An 18,982-nucleotide genomic window follows, 5' to 3' on the forward strand; every position below is an offset into this window, starting at 1 on the left:
ATATTAGATGTAAATTGTTTGTTAAATCATCATCAAAACAAGAAGGCCAACACCCACGTCACGTGGGTCCCACCGACCCCCCTCCTCTCTTGCGTGATGCATCACGCGCGAGACAAACAGCGTTTTTGTTCAAGTAATGTCCATATTCATCTTATCTTCTAGATTTTAACACTCCCCCTTGGACATTACTTCGTGATGTCAATGTCTCGTTAAAAACATCGCTAGGAAAAAAACCCAGTGGGAAAAACTAGTCGAGGAAAAGAGTACATGGCATACATACATTATTTCTGTTACATCAGTTGTCTCGTTAAAAACATTTCGTTAAGAAAAACCATGTAGGACAAAAACTTAGTAAAGGAAAAAAAGAGTACAACTATAGATCTTCGGGATCCAAACTTGTGTTGCATTAGCTGCCTTGTTAAAAACCTTTGGCTAAGAAAACTCAGTGGGACAAAAACTTAGCTAAGGAAAAAAGAGTATAGCCACCGCTTTCGGGGTTTGATCTTCAGGATTATTCTAAAAAATAATTCGCTCCCCCTCAAGACAACAAACATTCAAATCTATGCATATTGTGGTCACCAAGCACGATACCATAAAATTAAAAGTTGATGTATTAAGGGATTTGGTGATCAAATCGTCTAGATTGTCATTACTTAGAGCGAAATTATCTATGTTAATTTCATTGTTATTTTCGAGCGCAAGTGGATAAAAATTTTCCACATCTCATTTATGCAACGCAAGTTATATTGTCCTTAGAAAAGACAGCGGGGGTAATATCCTTGTTTAATATGCCACACGATCATCGAATGTGTTTTATCAACGATTTGAACCTTACACGTTCGCATGTGGCACATATAGAGGAACAATCTCTGAGTGGTTTCAACTAGTAAACATTGTCTGCTTAATAGACCTCTAAGAAATAACAGTATCACTGCAGAGAAAAATAAAACTAGTCAGAGATTTGGTAATATGGGAATCAGTCATATAACCAATATCAGAATAGCCCACCAATGTCATATTTCAATTTCTTTTATAGAATAAACAAAGATCTCTTGAAGATACCAGTGGATATATTTAACATTATTTCAATATCTCCTTTCAGGAGATACACTAATTCTTGCTAGCATGTGTAACACAAATGCAATATCAGACATGGTGCAATTTGTAAGATAAATAAGTGCTTCAATAGCACGCTCAAATACGAGACTTCGGATCCTAAAATATCCTCGTTATCTTCTTTAGGTTTGTATGGGTCTTTATCCACTTCAAGGGATTTAACAACCATTGGTGTGCTAAGTTCATGAGATTTATTCATTTAAAATCTCTTCATGACCTTCTTCAGGTAGGTTGACTGGTATACCAATATTTCTTTAGGAACATGCTCGATCTGCAGGCCGAGACAATACTTGGTTTTCCCCAAGTTTTTTCGTTTCAAACTTCGTCTTTAGGCATGAGCTAGCTTCTGTAAGCTCTTTGTACGTTCCAAGAACATTTATATCATCAATATAGAATGAGATAATGCAGAAGCCATTTTCGAATTTCTTTATAAACACACAAGGGCAGACATTATTATTTGCATATCTCCTCTTCAGGAGGAACTCACTCAGTCAGTTATACCACATTCTACTCAACTATTTCAAGTCGTATAACGACCTTTGCAATTTAATGCTATACATGTTACAATTCTCATTTTCTCTCAAATCAGGAATTTTATGTCCATCAGGGACTTTCATATAAAAATATTAGTGTCTAATGACACATATAAAAATGTGGTCATGACATACATATACTGCATATATAAATTTATAGTTTTTGCCATAGGTATTAACTTGCGGAATGTAATACAATCACTAATAGGAGAATATTTTACATCTAAATCGATGTCGGGTCTCTGTGTGAACCCTAATAGGAGAATATTTTACATCTAAATCGATGTCGGGTCTCTGTGTGAACCCATTGAGCTATGAATCTCGCTTTATATCTCACCACCTCTAAATCGATGTCGGGTCTCTGTGTGAACCCATTGAGCTATGAATCTCGCTTTATATCTCACCACCTTACAATTCGTGTTGTAATCTTGTTGTTATATCTACATACATCATATATATCAAAAATAAGAATCAAACATAAAATGTAAATGTAAATAGATAAGAGAAGAAATAGGGAGAAAAATAATTCTTATTTTTATTCATCTTCCTCATTCCTTCATACATTTTGTAGTCTATGACATACATTATATAGATGGATAATAAAAAGACTAAAGGACATGAGCTAATGAAGAGTCATCTAATTAATTATCCATATTCAAGTAATATCCACATTCATCTTATCTTCTAGATTTCAACAGGATCCGCATTACTATTGATAATTCAACAATTTTCAGATTTATGGCATTGAAGAGGAGTATTGAAACTATAGTTAATTAGAGCAAAATGGAGGAAAGTGTAAACTAAAATCTTAGTTAAAAATAATAAGAATTAACTGATTTTAGTTAAGAACGGATGAGATGACTCCTAATATGATTGGTGATGCCCGTGCCTAGCCCGGTTAATTTTTTTACATATTTTTACGTATAATTATATTATGATATGGCTATTAATGTCTGTGTGTTATATATAAGTATATTTATATGTGTATATTATAAAATTACAGTTATGTAAGTGCATAAGTATAATTATATATAAGTATATTGCATTTAGTATATATAAAAGTGTATCATATAAGTAAATTGTATAACTGTACTTAAATTAGCATAATATAAGTATGTAATAAATACATATATATTAATATGATTTTCTCTCTCTCTCTCTCTCACGTTATAACTTATAAGTATATACAATTTGTTTATGTATAATATATGTTATATATATATATATATATATAAAAGTTTCTATCCACTCATTTATATATATGAAAAGACTCTTCATATCATACAAGGATCCCTAGGCAACATGAGTGGATAGAAGCTTTGGTGGACTATCTGTTAGCCTTTTTGTTTTGATTATGTTTAACAAACAATTTACTACTAATGTTGTTTGTCTATTGTTTGTGTTTTTCTACTTATTATAGACAAACAATATATTGGAGGATGGATGGACTAGAGCTTTCACGATCATATCCTTTGGAGGATGGAAGGAATATCGGTATGAAGCAATACAATTCAAGTTCAACCTTCATCCGTAAATTTACCAAGAAAAGCTTCAATGAAGATCTATCAAGCTTGGATAATTTAGTTTAGGAATTTATACTTTGTGTGTTGGTACTTTAAGCTCAATCATACACATACACACACACACGTATTTGGTTTATATATATAGTCATATATATATACACATAAGTTTTGGTTTTTGATTTTCAAGTTTAAATATGAAACAAATATATATTGATATATATACATGTTTGATTTCATATGTTTAAGTTGTTTTGGTTTAGTTATGCTGATATGAAACAAATATATATTTATATACACATTCATATGTTTTATATTCTATTATATTTGGAAATATATTATGTTTTTGGGTTATAGACTTTAGAACAATAGGTTATACCTTTTATCAAGTCTATAAAGTCATACAAGAGTTTTCAAAATATAGTTTAGTTAAAATGACAAAACAAGTGTTGTTGTATTTTTATGTTTTGGACTAGTTTTAAAAAATAATGAGTTTTTACAAATGAGAAGTGCAATTCCAAAAAAAAATTGTAACATGTTCATTCACATGTTTATAAATATTTCCCAAAGTTTTATATTTTTTGGAATTTATTTGCTATTTTTAAAAATACTTTAAATATTAGTTTTACTATTCAAAACAGGCTGATATTATGTTATCTGTCGACTGATGCAAGTGTTCAGCCGACTGAAAAAATCGCCTGGAATAGCCAATAGTTTATGTTTCTTATTCGGTCGACTGATCAGTCGACTAATAAGGTCATTGGTCGACTGACGAATTTACCAGTCGACTGATGACGTGTTGCTGGCCTGTAACGGTCAGCTCATCAGTCGACTGATGAACAATATCAGTCGACTGATTGCCCAACGGCTAGTTTTTTCTAGCTTTTTATTTTTTATCTTCTTGCTGGGTTTTGTTGGTTTCTTCTTGGCTTTGGGGTTTTCTATAAATACCCCCACATATCCTCAGTTCCTTTAAGAAGAAGAAAGTCTTTAAAACAAGTTTAAAGGGTGTTTAAGTTTGTTTTAGTGTTTGTATCAAGTTTGGTTTTGTGAAGCAATTTTCACAAGAGATAGAGGAGATTGCAATTTGTGTTTGAGCTTCAACTCTTCTCTCTCTCCCTCTTGTTATCTATAAAGAAGTTTTTCTAAACTCTATTTCTAGCTATTTGAGTTTAGTTTGTTTTGATTATACTCTTTATTCACACACAACCTATTGAGCTTATTGTATTTACATTCATAGTATAATTTGGGGGTGTGGGTTTGTGACTTAGAGTGTGAGCTTTCATTGTGTTCTCATCCATAGTAGAGAACAACCATTGTTGTATTTGTGCTTTATTGTGAGATCACTTTGTAATACACTTGTACACCGAGAGGAGTGTGTGATGAGAGACGGGATCGTCCTAAAAGGAGTGGGGTAGGTGGTAATATTTAGAGGTAGGTTATAATTCTTAACACTTGAGGGAGACACGGGCTAGAGATCAACACTCAGAGGGTGTAGAGTGTGATCGTAAGAGTGTGAGATTGTAAAGTTTTCGATGAGCTAAAAAACCGAGTGTGAGGTACCTCAGCCCAAAAGATCCTTTTCAAACCACTATGCGCCAATAAACATCGGATCTTCTCCAGCAAAGACCGATTTAACCTCTCTGCCACCCCATTCTGCTACGATGTATGACTAACTGTGAAGTGTCTCTCTATAACCTCATCTCGACATAGCTGTAAAAAGGGGTTTGATGTGTACTCGCTGCCGTTATCGGATCGCAACGTCTTGATCTTTCTTTCAGTCTGTAGTTCCAACCTCTTCTTCTACTCCACAAATATATATAGGACTTCACTCTTCTTCGTCATGGTGTACACCCAACAATGCCTAGAATAGTCATCAACGAACGTGACGAACCAATATCGATCACCAAGTGATGCAGTCTTGATGGGACCCCAAACATCTGTGTACACATAATTCAAGATGCCCCTCGTCCTATGAATGACAGTCCCTAACTTCACCTTTGTCTTCTTGCCACGAACAAGTGCTCACAGAACTCAACTTTTTTACTCTTGGCTCTCTTCAATAACCCCTGCTTGCACAAAGCATGTAGTGACTTCTCTCCTGTGTTCTCCAACCTGTAGTGAGGATGCCCCTCGTCCTATGAATGTGCACATAATTTAGGATGCCCCTCGTCCTATGAATGGCAGTCCCTAACTTCACATTCGTCTTCTTGCCAAGAACACAGTGCTCACAGAACTTAATTTTTCCACTCTTGGCTCCATTTAATAGCCCATGCTTGCATAAAGCCTGCAGTGACTTCTCTCCTGTGTGCCCTAACCTGTAGTGCCAAAGTCTGCTAATATCCGCCTCTGAAGTAGCTGAAGCAACCTGGCCAATTTCGATGTTCCCCTTCAGATAATATAAGTTCTGACTGTGGACTCTCTTTATCACCACCAAAGATCCCTTAGTAACCTTTGCTATAACATCCTCAAAGATCACATTGAATCCCTTGGCCTCTAAAGCTCCAACTGAGATAAGATTCTTCTTCAACTGAGGAACAAATCTCACCTCCTTTAATTCACGGACTACTCCATCGTGCATTGGAATCCTCACGGTACCTATCCCATAAATACCACATGATTGATCATTTTCCATGACAATAACACCCCCATCAGGTCTCTGAAATGATAAAAACCAATCTCGTCCGGGAGTCATATGATAAATAGCGCCAGGATCAAACATCCAATTTGATGATCCAAGTGGTTCACCTCTGGAGTGATCAATAGAAAAAAGCTCGAATCATCAGAATCATCGCCTTTCGGAACATTCACCTCATTGGTCTTCGGGCCATTTTTCTTACTATTTTCCTTCTCCTTGATCTTTGGACGGTCTCTCTTTCAATGTCCATGTTCCTTACAGAATGCACATTGGTTCTTTTCTAACTGGTGATAGACTCTCGACTTTGACCTGCCTCTATTGCCACCTCTCGGATATGGGCTTTTACTTCTCATCGACAAGGTCTCTCCTGAAGTACTAGCGTGGGAAGTCTCATTGTCCTTCCTCCTTAAATCATAATTCATCAAAGCGTTAGTTACTTCACTATAAGTGATAGAAGATCTCCCGTTCAACAAAGTAAGCACAAATGTATCATACTCCTCATCCGGTAAGGAGCCCAAAAGAATAATAGCCTTGTACTCATCCGATATCTTCTCATTAACATTGGCCAAGTCCGATAACAACTTAGTGTAGTTGTTCACATGAACTCCTAATGAGGTACTTCGGGACATCTGAAATCTGAATAACTTACGCAGCAAGTACAATCTGTTCTCAACACTCTTCGTAAGATACTTATTGTTGAGAATTTTTCACATCTTCATTGCAGACGTCACCCCAATCACATCATATTTTAGTTCATGTTCCAAACAAGACCTGATCACCCCACAAGTGTTTCTATTCATCTTTTTTCATATCGCCTCTTCATATTTTGGTGGCTTCTCATAGACCATGATGGTCTCCTCCAAATTCTGAGCATTGAGCGTATCCTGAACATCGCTCATCCACAAACTAAAATTAATCTTACCGTCATACTTCACCACACTAATCTTAGTGTTCTGAAACCCAACTTGAACTGTACCCGCCATCTTGCTGCTTTCACCAACTTTTTCACCCATAATCACAAACTCTAAATTACAAAGAAAGATTCAAACTTTATAGAATTTAGAAGTTACCCAACTGAATCCTAGAACATATTCCAAATAGATCTCCTAACCACATGAGGAAAGCGAAATCTTCAACGACAACTCCAAACACTATCTCCATCGAAGCCTAGAACTCCAAGAACCAAGCTTCCACGACGAATCTTCCTCCACCTAATGCCAAAACCCTATATCTCAAATCTGAGCTCTGATACCAATTGTTGCGCGCTTATGCGGAAGCGTGCTCGTACACCGAACGAATCTGTGATCACGGGAGAAGAGAACCAACCACACACGAGCACAATTCAATCCAAATACGACAAATCAAACCAAACACAAAGATATACGTTGTTCGACAATTTGCCTACGTCCACGGGGAGAGGATGGAGAGTTTCCACTAAATCAAGGAGAGTACAAAGGATTACAATCTCAAAAACTCACTCAAATAAACCCTAAACCAAATCTCTCAACTTGCTCTCAAGTTTCCCTCTCAATATGCTCAGTGCAATCTAAAATCTCTATTAGAAAACCCTAGAAAAAACGTGCGGTCGACCGGATCCAACGACAGAAACTCAATATCACTATAGGATTTGGTCGGTCGACCGCCGCGCCACTCGCGGCCGCGCCACTGGCGGTCGACCGCGAAAAGTCCAGAGACTTTTCCAGCTTGCGTGCACATTTGCGGTCGACTGCCGTGCCACTCGCGGTCGACCGCTAGATGTCCAAACCTGTTTTCTACCATTTTTCCTGTATTCTCTTCATCTACTTCTTTCTGATTTGGGAGCCAAAAAGTTAAAACCACAGCCTTTCTTTCTTGCTCCTTTCAGAAACTCATATGACTATTGATATCGAAAACTTGCAGGCACGCAATAACCTAGCAGACATGGTGAACAAGAAAGGCATCAACCCATCACAAGAAAAAGATTACCCTAACAAGAAGCAAAGAATTACTGGAAATAACAAGGGCAATATTCAGGTAGTTACCCTCTCTTTTCAGAAATTGATTCAGGTAATTATGTTTTAGAATTAAATATCTGTGTCTACAGGTTGAAACAAAAACTGAAACTTGTTGCTGCTCATTCTTTGTACTACCACTTGACATTGATTGATATACTATCAAGACTACCTGTGAAATCTATTGCAAAACTCCGCAGTGTCTGTAAGCAATGGCTTTCTTTAACTTATGATCCCCGTTTCCTGAAATTACAGCAGATCTTCATGCTACATGATTATTGATAAATGTGTTACCTATAAAAAGATAAGGATCATGGTGTATGATTTCAGTATGGGGTATGGGGAAAAATATACAGACATTTTCTACAAACTTAATCGTGGGAGAGTGTCTTATCAGTTATCAAATACTATTGATGGTTTGACTTGTGCTTATGGTCGTACTCCTAAATCTGATATATACTTGTTGAATCCTATGAATCGGGAACTTCGGAAACTTCCAAAGAACAATGATCATAAAAAATGCTTTCAATATGTTAATGTTGGTCTAGGTATCGACATGACTATGGGCAATATAAGATACATAAATTTTTTTCTTGTCCTGAGAGTTGTCATTTTCACTGTGAGATCTATCCAATGGGCCCTGCACAATGGAGGTGCCTTGGTGAAGCTCCCTATGGATTTTTTTCAATTTTGAGAAAACTTCACCGAGGTGGAGAATTGTGAATCATGTGGGGGGGACCACCAGCGGAGCAACAAGAAGCGTTTTTTGGAGAAACCGCATGAAGAGAAGCACAACGTGAAGAGATTGTTGCTACGCGTGGGCCCACCCGAATAGACTTTTGAAGATATAAATAGATTTCTTTGTGCCCTAGGTAGGTGTGCAAAAGAGGGGGTGCAGGTGCAAGCGACAGAGAGATTCGTGCAGGAGGAGGAAAAGGTACAGTGCAAGGAGTTTATTTTTCGGTTGAGTTTCTTCCGCAGAGAAGAATTTTTTGGCGCAAGAGCAGAAGGCAGACCGACTTGATTTTGAGCAGTTTCTTTTGAGTTTGATTTGTGCATCCCTTTGAGAGAGTATTTGTGTGAGGGATCTGAGAGTTTGTGAGAGGGTTTAGGTTGTGAGATTGTAAACCCTAGTTGTATCTCTCCCTCTAATAGTAGATCTCCCACTCCTTGCCCCATGGACGTAGATAATTTGCCAAACCACGTAAAATTGGTTTGTTTATGTTTGTGGCCATTGTAATAGTTTTAGGATCTCTCGACAAGTCAGTCTTAGAATTGATGAGAGGAAAAGCCGATATCTCACTTTGTTGAAATATTCGCTTTAGATTATTATCTCCTTGGTGAGACGAGAATTCTTATTGATCTTTCTCTCTTATTGTGCACCAGAAACTCTACCAAAATTTCTGCTGTGCACAACAAGTGGTATCAGAGCTCAGGTTCTAGATCTAGGGTTTTATCTTGGTTGGAGGAGTAGATCAATTTGGAGGCTCGTCTAGGGCTTCGTTTGGTGATAAAGGTGAGATCTTTTGGTAAAGACTCTATCTTTTCAGTTTTGGATCTATTCTTCATTCGATTGGTGCGTTAAGAAAGATGTCGGGGAAAGAAGGTGCTTCGGGTGTCGAGGGTGGTGCTTCTGGCGCGAAGACCATTCAGAGTTTGAATATCCACTCTATGAAGATAGATGTGGAGAAGGTTAATGGCACAAACAACTTTGGATTATGGAGATGCGAGGTTTTGGATGCGCTGAACGCGCAGAATTTGGAGGATACCTTGGAGTTAGATGGCAAGCTAGATGATATTAAAGAGAAGGTTTGGAAGAAGATGAATCGAACGACATGTGGTGTGATTAGGTCTTGTTTGACTCAAGATCTAAAATATAATGTGATGAATAAGACTTCTGCAAAGAAGATTTGGGAGATTCTCGAAAGCAAGTATCTGACAAAGAGTGTTGAGAACCGTTTGCATTTAAAGAGGAGACTTTATCGTTTCCAGTTGAAGAAGGGAACCTCAATTAGAGATCACGTGAACACCTACACAAAGCTTCTTGCGAATTTGGTGAATGTGGATGTCATGATTAAAGATGAGGACAAGGCATTGCTGTTGTTGAGTTCCTTGCCCGACGAGGAATATGAGATCTTTGTCCTTACTCTGATTAATGGGAATGCATCTCTTTCGTATAGTGAGATCACTACTGCACTGGTGAATTATCAGCTTCGGAAGAAGGATAAGGAGACTTCGACTGAGTCGGTAGCAGAGACGTTAGCCGCAAGAGGGAAGGGTCCAAACCGAAAGAATTAGAAGTCACAGTCTAGAGTAGGACATCCTACAATTGGAAAAGATCAGTGTGCTTGGTGCAAGAAGACTGGTCATTAGAAGAAAGACTGCCCAAAGCTCGACGAATGGATGAAAAATAAGCAGAAGGGAAAAGGGAAGCAACCATCATCAGAAGCAAACATCATATCGAACGGTAATATTTCTGACTCTTCTATTTATTCGCTTTCTATCAGTCCTACATGAAGCTATTCGGAGGAATCCGAGTGGATATTGGATAGTGGTGTGACCTATCATGTGTGCCCTAGAAGGAAATGGTTCTCTAGTTTTGAGAAGCTGGATAGTGGTGTGGTGTACATGGCTGATAACCGTGCATGCCAGATCCTTAGGATAGGAAGAATTCGCATCAAAATATTTGACGGGACTGTTAGGGAGTTAAATGATGTGAGATATACTCATTCTTTGAGAAAAAAATTGATCTCGATTGGAGCTTTGGTTGGAGATGGTCTGAATATTCGAATTGAGGATATGGTTCTCAAGATTGTGGAAGACTCTCGGATTGTGATGAAGGGTATCAGGAGAAATAACATGTATTACTTGACTGGAGGTATAGTGGCATGTGGAGAACTAGCGACTTCTATTGATTCGACTAGACTGCGATATTTGGGGCTTGGCCATTCCAGTATTAATTCCTCGCATAGATTGAAAGAGGGTGCGAAGACCTGCAGATTGAAGTCCAGTAAACATGTTGATGTGAGCAAGAAGACCGAGGTGAAGTTTGGCACCTCTATTCACCGTACTAAGGGTCGTTCTGGAGAAGTTCACGTGGATGTTTGGGGGCCTTCCAAGGGGCATCATTGGGAGGTAATAGGCGTTTGGTTTCCTTTGTTGGTGGCTGTTCTAGGCGTGTTTGGGTTACAACCAAATCCCCATTGGAGAAAGTCCTAGTAGTCTCTAACAGTTTGAAGAAGTGTAAGATGGACAGAAAGGTGAAGGTACTTCATTCTGATTTTGTTGGGAGGTACAATATGGACCTATTTCTGTATTGGAGCCGAGCTCACGGTATTTTGAGACACTTCATTGGAAAGAAAATCTTAGGGCAACTAGATAGGGTAATAAATTTGGAGAACCGTGCCTTGCTGGAGGAGGATCAGTGTTTGTTGTCAAGCAATGATTTGGAGAAGAGTTTTTGGACCGAGTCTTCGATATATTTGGGTCATCCTATTAAAGAGTTATCAACTGCTGTGATTAGAGGTAAAACTCCATTGGATGTTTGGTCTGGTAGTGTCACTTTGATTGAGGCTTCGATGAGGGAGCTAATTGACTCTCAGCAGGTGGAGAGTTTTGGACAGACCTTAGAGGTATCGCAGTGGGTGGAGAGTGATGCTACTCCACATTGGGTGGAGATTACTCCACATACTCCAGATCATACTGCATCGTTTGGGATTCCAACTGAGGTGACACAGTTTGGAGATCATTTGGTTTTGGATGCAGATGATGAGTTGGGTTTTGATTCGAGTGCAGCTGATAGATGTAGTTTGGATATGGCCATTGATTCACCTCAGGTGGAGGTGTTTGAGGCCATTGGAGGTGCTATCAGTCATAGAGTTGATGATATTGGAGAAGAGTTACGAACTCTTCTATTGGATTGAGGTCATTCGCGGCCATTTGAGTGAACTACGTGAGGCTTGATTCTTTGGGCAAGAGGATACGTAGGCAGTCAGTTTTGATGCAGCCGATTTGGTGAGTAGATACCAACATTTTGAGAGTGATTACATTCTCATTTGGTTTCTCGACTTGTTGTGGATTGAGTCCGTTGTCGTAAATTGTTTCACTTCATCCTGGATGTAACAAGTGAGACATTTAGTTTGGTTGGTGTCGGCTCAATTTTGAGAAAACTTCACCGAGGTGGAGAATTGTGAATCATGTGGGGGGGACCACCAGCGGAGCAACAAGAAGCGTTTTTTGGAGAAACCGCGTGAAGAGAAGCACAATGTGAAGAGATTGTTGCTGCGCGTGGGCCCACCCGAATAGACTTTTGAAGCTATAAATAGATTTCTTTGTGCCCTAGGTAGGTGTGCAAAAGAGGGGGTGTAGGTGGAAGTGACAGAGGGATTCATGTAGGAGGAGGGAAAGGTACGGTGCAAGGAGTTTATTTTTCGGTTGAGTTTCTTCCATAGAGAAGAATTTTTCGGCGCAAGAGCAGAAGGCAGACCGACTTCAATTTGAGCAGTTCCTTTTGAGTTTGATTTGTGCATCCCTTTGAGAGAGTATTTGTGTGAGGGATCTGAGAATTTGTGAGAGGGTTTAGGTTGTGAGATTGTAAATCCTAGTTGTATCTCTCCCTCTAATAGTAGATCTCTCCCCTCCTTGCCCCGTGGATGTAGGCAATTTGTCGAACCACGTAAAATTGGTTTGTTTGTGTTTGTGACCATTGTAATAGTTTTAGGATCCCTCGACAAGCCAGTCCTAGAACTGATGAAAGGAAGAGTCGATATCTCACTTTGTTGAGATATTCGCTTCAGATTCTTGTCTCCTTGGTGAGACGAAAATTCTTATTGATCTTTCTCTCTTATTGTGCACCAGAAACTCTGCCGAAATTTAAACTCCTTGCACTGTACCTTTTCCTCCTCCTGCACGAATCCCTCTGTCGCTTGCACCTGCACCCCCTCTTTTGCACACCTACCTAGGGCACAAAAAAAAATCTATTTATAGCTTCAAAAGTCTATTCGGGTGGGCCCACGCGCAGCAACAATCTCTTCACGTTGTGCTTCTCTTCACGGGTGTTTCTCGCAAAACCGGCTTCTTGTTGCTCCGCTAGTAGGTCCGCGGCCCTGCCTCCGGCCCTCGCCCGCCCTCGGACCGTGATTCAGCAATTCTCACAGGCGCGGCCCTACACTGGATTGGAGGTGATTATGAAAAAACAATTAGATGTTTCCATGTTCAATCTCAAAGACGAAAAGTTTGGATCAATTATATCGCTCCCCTGTCCCCTATTCTCTTGTGCACGTTTCAAAGACGAAAAGTTCGGATCAATTATATCGCTCCCATGTCCCCTATTCTCTTGTGCATGTTAGGGTTTTTCTAACCCCTGTTGCGATTTAGAAATAGAGATGAGAGAGAGAGAAGAGAGGAAAAATAAATCACAGAACACACAGAATTTACGTGGTTTACTTTTCGATGAGAGAGGCTACGTCCACGGCTGCCGCAGGTAAAATTTCACTATGTTCTGAATAGTTTACAAGCTGCGCTCTAATCACTTAAGCGAATTGGGCCGGGTCTGAAAATTAGGCTCCACATAACCTAACAATGCACGTTTGAAGGAGAATGGAGGGAACCTTTGGCTTGTATCCCATAACATAATGGAAAGTTACCTTGAGATATGGGTTATGAAAGATTATTTGAATAACACATTGGTCAAAGAGTATAAATCCCATAGTGGTGGCCTGAGGTATATACATTACAGAAATATTAAATCGTGAACTTATCTTGGATCCTATAATGAGGGAAAAAGGCATGTTTTTTGTTTTAAGCCTCATAGTGAAGTTTTACATGAACTCTTCCAAGCAGATTTGTGTAGAAGTTTTGCTATTTACAGAGAAAGCCTTATTTCGTCAAAGAAGTTGTTGAAGCTATCTCAAAGATGTGCGAGGAAGGGCAGAAGTGATTAATGCCTCTATTGCATCTAAGGATTTCCTATTATGATGCAGATATAACTTAGAAGAAAGAATCAAACACTAGTTATTTCATTTCTTAATTGCTGATATTTGGTACCCAAGAAAAAAGTTTTGATGTACTCCTTTACATTATATTTTCCAGTATTTATTTTTACAGAATTTGCAATTTCTGCAATATATGTCCTGGAATTTCTTATTTAGTTTGGTTGAACATCTCATTCTCATTAGACATCGCCTTTCATTAGTATTATGAAATATTCTGGTAGATCATGTATAGAGAAGTGATGTAGAACACACTGCACACATATTTATGGAGAAGCATGACCGACACAAGCCCACACGCGGACCCGGTCGAGGAAAATAACTTGTAACGAAGAACGAGTCATATCTCTTAAACCATAAGTCGGAATTGGATGAATTATATATATAATTCACGTATTTTTCCAAGACGAAGTCAACCAAACCCACTGTTGATCGGTTTTTCGCCGTTCGTTTTGCTAAATTCCCTCTAGATTGAGAGATATCAGTGTTTTTGTCAGTTTTTTACTATTTTAGGTAATGTTTTAGGAGTCTATTTTGATTACGAATCAAATCTGGTTTGATTCTAAATTTGACTGATTTACTTCCTGTTGATGCTCGTGAACAAACAGTCGATGGGGGTTGTCGAGTTACTGGATCGTCGAGATGTTGAATCGTCGAGAGGGGGCCGCTTTCCTTCTTCGACTTTATGCCTAGTTCTTAGAGCTCGGGGTAGGCGAATCACCTGCACACACAAGAATCGCGGGAGTACGGGGCTGGTTTCTCTTGTGGTACCTCCGACGATCAAGTTAGCTGATGGACTTGGGTTCAGTCATAGAGGAATAGTATCTCCTTCTAATATGTGACTAGAGAATTTTTTTTAGGTAGTGAGGGAGAGATCGAACCTCCTTTCAGTATGAATAATGTCTGTCTTTATAGAGGATGCCAAGGGCAGAACAGGTATTTAGTGAGAATGCGGTTTATGACGATGGCGAGGGATGGACTGGAGGCTGAGTCATCCTTTGCCTGATACGTGTCAATCGGTAAGTGATGGGAGGTCACTTCGGTGACATAGGGAATCAGCAGCCGTCGAGGACTGTCAGCGAGTGACGCGGTGTCACTTCTGTGTTATGGGGATCAAGCAACCGTTGAGGCCTGTCAGCGAGTGATGCGGAGTCACTTCTATGTTATGGGGACCCAGCAGCCGTCGAGGCTTGTTGATGTGTGACGTGGAGCCGTAATGATGACCATAAATGGTAAAATAATGCTGAGAAGTAATGTTCTAAGTCGCCTTCGGGGGAAGTGTCAGGCGATTGATGAGTAGCAATCTTTCGCCCGACTGAGTCCGCCTTTCGAGTCGTCTTTGGGGAATGAAGCCGACTCGACTGGGGGAGTGACGACTCACGCGATAGTATATTTGTGAAGAATAGGGGACACCCCGTAACACTTCCCTAATCCTAGGAGTCTTTTAGAAAGAGTTTTGTTATTTTTATTTATGGTAAAGTTTGAGTCATAGTAGGAGCCTTATTTATATTCTATTTAAGTAGAGTATTATAAGCCATAGAGACATAACTTTTCATCAATGAAATTTTTCTTTTAATATTTTCTTTGTGGATTCGAAGTTTCCCATGGATTCGGAGATCGTGCTTTGTGGATTCAGATAACACTCCTTGGTGGATTCCGAGGTTATCACTTCTGCACTGCGTCAAGAAGCATATAGAGATATTTATTTGAGTAAATTGTTCATTGTTAGTTTTGTAAGTCATGATATCACTGATAAAGGCTTCTTTTATCAATGATGTTTGCTGTATGTGCAAAGAAGAAACCTGGCTTTGGAGGTGCGCTCGGTAGGCAACTTACATTTTTTGGATACAATTGGTAGTCTATAGTGGCCAATCCAGCTCTTCTTCGATTACAACTATTTATTATATAGTGGATGATTATGATTTATTTTAGGGTAAATTGAAGAAGAAGAAGGGGAGAAAAAAACCCTTATGTTTGGCTGTTTCTCAGTTAACCCTGGCTCCTTTAGTTTGAAAATGTCAGAAATCCTGCTTAAGTTTGTTCACAAACCCTTCTAGCTTACGGTGTTAATCTAAATGAGTATACGTGCATCACAATGATCAGAAATACCCCTAATGTTGAAAAACCCCTTGCATGTTCTTTCTTTAAGGTAATTTCGCAAAACCCCATTAAACTTAGTCTGTTTTTATCCACTCATATTTTCATTGCTCCACTAGCAAGGTAGTTAATTAAGTCAATCCACTGACATTCAAAACTTTAGGAAGTTTTATGCTTCCTCTCATTTACCCTTTTTTTCATTTTTTTATTTGTTTTGGCATTCTATTTTTTTTGGAAATTGTTGCGCATATCATAAATTCGAGTTTAACTGATATATTCAAGAAATTATCTTTGAAAATGAATAATTTATCAATCTACTTGAGGTAAAATTTAATGAATTTCGATTTAGTGTGGTTTTCCTTATAGAAGTTCCTAATGAAGAAAAATGAATTTAAATTCTGTGTGATTTTCTTTTTTTCACAAGAAATATCACTAGTGGAAAACCAGGTATTGTTGACGGGCATTCCCGTCAGGAATGCTTAAAATCCCGTCAGCGATAATTATCCTTGACGACATCCCGTCAAGGATATGCCGTCAGCAATAGTCCCGTCAGGGAAGAATTATCGCTGACGGGGCGCCGTCAGTAATGTTTATTACTGACGGCAACAATGTTGACGGCAAACGCCGTCAGTGATAATGATACATCGCTGACGGTATTCCCATCAGCGATGTATATAACATCGCTGACGGGATCCCGTCAATGATGTTTGTTGCTGACGGCAGTTCGTCAGCGCTGAACAAGTTATCGTTGACGGGAATCCCATCAGCGATAATTATCGCTGACGTGATTCCCGTCAGCGATAGTCATTAGCAGCTAAAAAAAATTTAGCTGATTATAATCAGTTCCCTGTACATATCAATTCCCTGTACATACAAATCTGCAAACAACGACATTTCTTGCACATTCCAAAACATCTCGAACAATCCAAATTTCACAAACATCTCTCATTCAATCAATTTTCACAAATATTCAAAATATGTTCATTCAATTTCCACAACAAGTTCTAAATCCACAAAAATTTCCACAACAAATCATACACGCATATCATAAGTTCTAAATCCACGAAAAATCCCATAACAAACTGTACACACATATCATAAGTTCTAAATCGACAAAATTTTCCACAACAAACCATACATGCATATCATAATCTCTAATATAAAGATGTCCAATATACAAACACGGGTTTATGATATAACTCACTAAGATAGATCATCCGCCCTATCCATGTCATCGTCCGCATCGCCACTGGCGGCTCCATCCCTACAACTCGTGCTCCCAATAGCATCATCTCCACTCTAACAACAAAATAACTTAAATTTAGAATCACATAATATTGTGTGTAATCATGTTTCACATATATAATAAGTATACCTGCCGGCTACTCTCTCCACTACCAGTAAATGCATTTTGAGTGGCCAAAAAATTCATAATCTGGCTTTGCACCCGAGTAGGAACCCGCTTTCTACAAGATTTCATTATTTGCCTGGAAACCATCGCAAAAGTAGCAGTAGGTTGGATCACTCGCATAAGCTCCTCTTGAATATCCTCCCACATCTCCTCAGGAATCTGACCATCTAACATATTCATCACAGAGGATACAAGCTGCATCACCTGCTGAGTGCAATCCTCCTGTGGCATGTAAGAGGGCCCCGAGGGCATAGTCGATGGTGTTGAAATCGGCGGAGACTGGAATTGTGTAGACACCCTCTGAGCTTCAACTCCCATCCACCTGGTCCTCCCCTTTTTGGGAAGTCCACAAACTAAATGGCTCACATTATAATTCTGTTCTCTAGTCAGGAGCTCCTGGCTCTGTGCAACAACCTCAGAATATGTATTTTCCAGAGCTTTCTAAAAGACAAAAAAATAAATTTAAGAATTGACCTTTCAAAAATAAAAGATATATTTACCTGAACAAGTAAAATAAAAGATGAAGTATGCATGCATCTTCCTTAACACATTCACACATATAATAATGTTTATTGAGGAATTTAGTATTGAAAATACCAATTTTTCTATAAACATCATTTCTATGATGTTTGGGAATGGCTAGTTTTTAGCCTTTCTATATATTCATCAGAAACAAATAATCTTTCCCCTTAGAGGTCTCACTGTTTATTGAATTGAATTTTCTAACAATAGTGGATGTAATTTGAAGGTGTACTTACTACATTTTTCTAATTAGGGGTTAGTTATGAAAAGAATATGAAGGGGTATGGTTATATATGTATTAGGTATGCATGTAACTATTTTATGTATGCATGTATGTATTTTAACATAACTTAGAGGGTTCTTCGGGTCAAAAAAGTTCTAACATCCTACACACTTTTGTAATAGTATAAGATATGTAAATGATGATATCTATGAAACAGTCATAAAAATGAAAGAGAATTTTAGACTACAAGAATCTGAATTCATTCTCTTCTTGAGTTCTAGCTATGGTAAGTGTCTCTACTCCCATAATACTTGCAAACTAAAAAATCAACAAAACTTGAGACCTTATGTTCGGTTGTCCTAATTCAAAACCTATATATCACACTAAAATTCATGCACAAATTAAATCTGACATCAACATCAGTGAAAAAAACAGAGTATAAACAAATTGAGGAATTTATAGAAGAAAAAAAAAGATTACCATTAAGAACTTCTATTGAAGAACAGAGCAAAGGCTCCAAGTGAATAAAAAGTCTCCACCTCAAAAAAAAAAAACACTGAAAGATAGCACAAGATTTCATACACTATAGCAAGAGAGACAGAGGACTATTATGATTACTCCTTAAACTTATTGCCTTAGATTAATAGACCATGTGCTTACATTAAAAACAACGTGCATATACACTTAAAATGTCTGGCTACCTGAAGATGTACCGCCTATATCACTTGAGGATGAATTAATAATGTTTAAGTCTTATGAGCATAACACTTCTACCTGAAGATGTACCGCCTATATCACATGAGGATGAATTAGTAATGTTTAATGTCTGGCTACCTGAAGATTTATGGTCATTCTCTTTTACAAATATAACACTACTTCTAACAAAACTCATAATTACAGCATAACACTTACCATTTGACATTCACACATATAATTCATGT

The sequence above is a fragment of the Asparagus officinalis genome, chromosome 4 (genome assembly GCF_001876935.1).
Source record: "Asparagus officinalis chromosome 4, Aspof.V1, whole genome shotgun sequence".
Lineage (NCBI taxonomy): Eukaryota > Viridiplantae > Streptophyta > Magnoliopsida > Asparagales > Asparagaceae > Asparagus > Asparagus officinalis.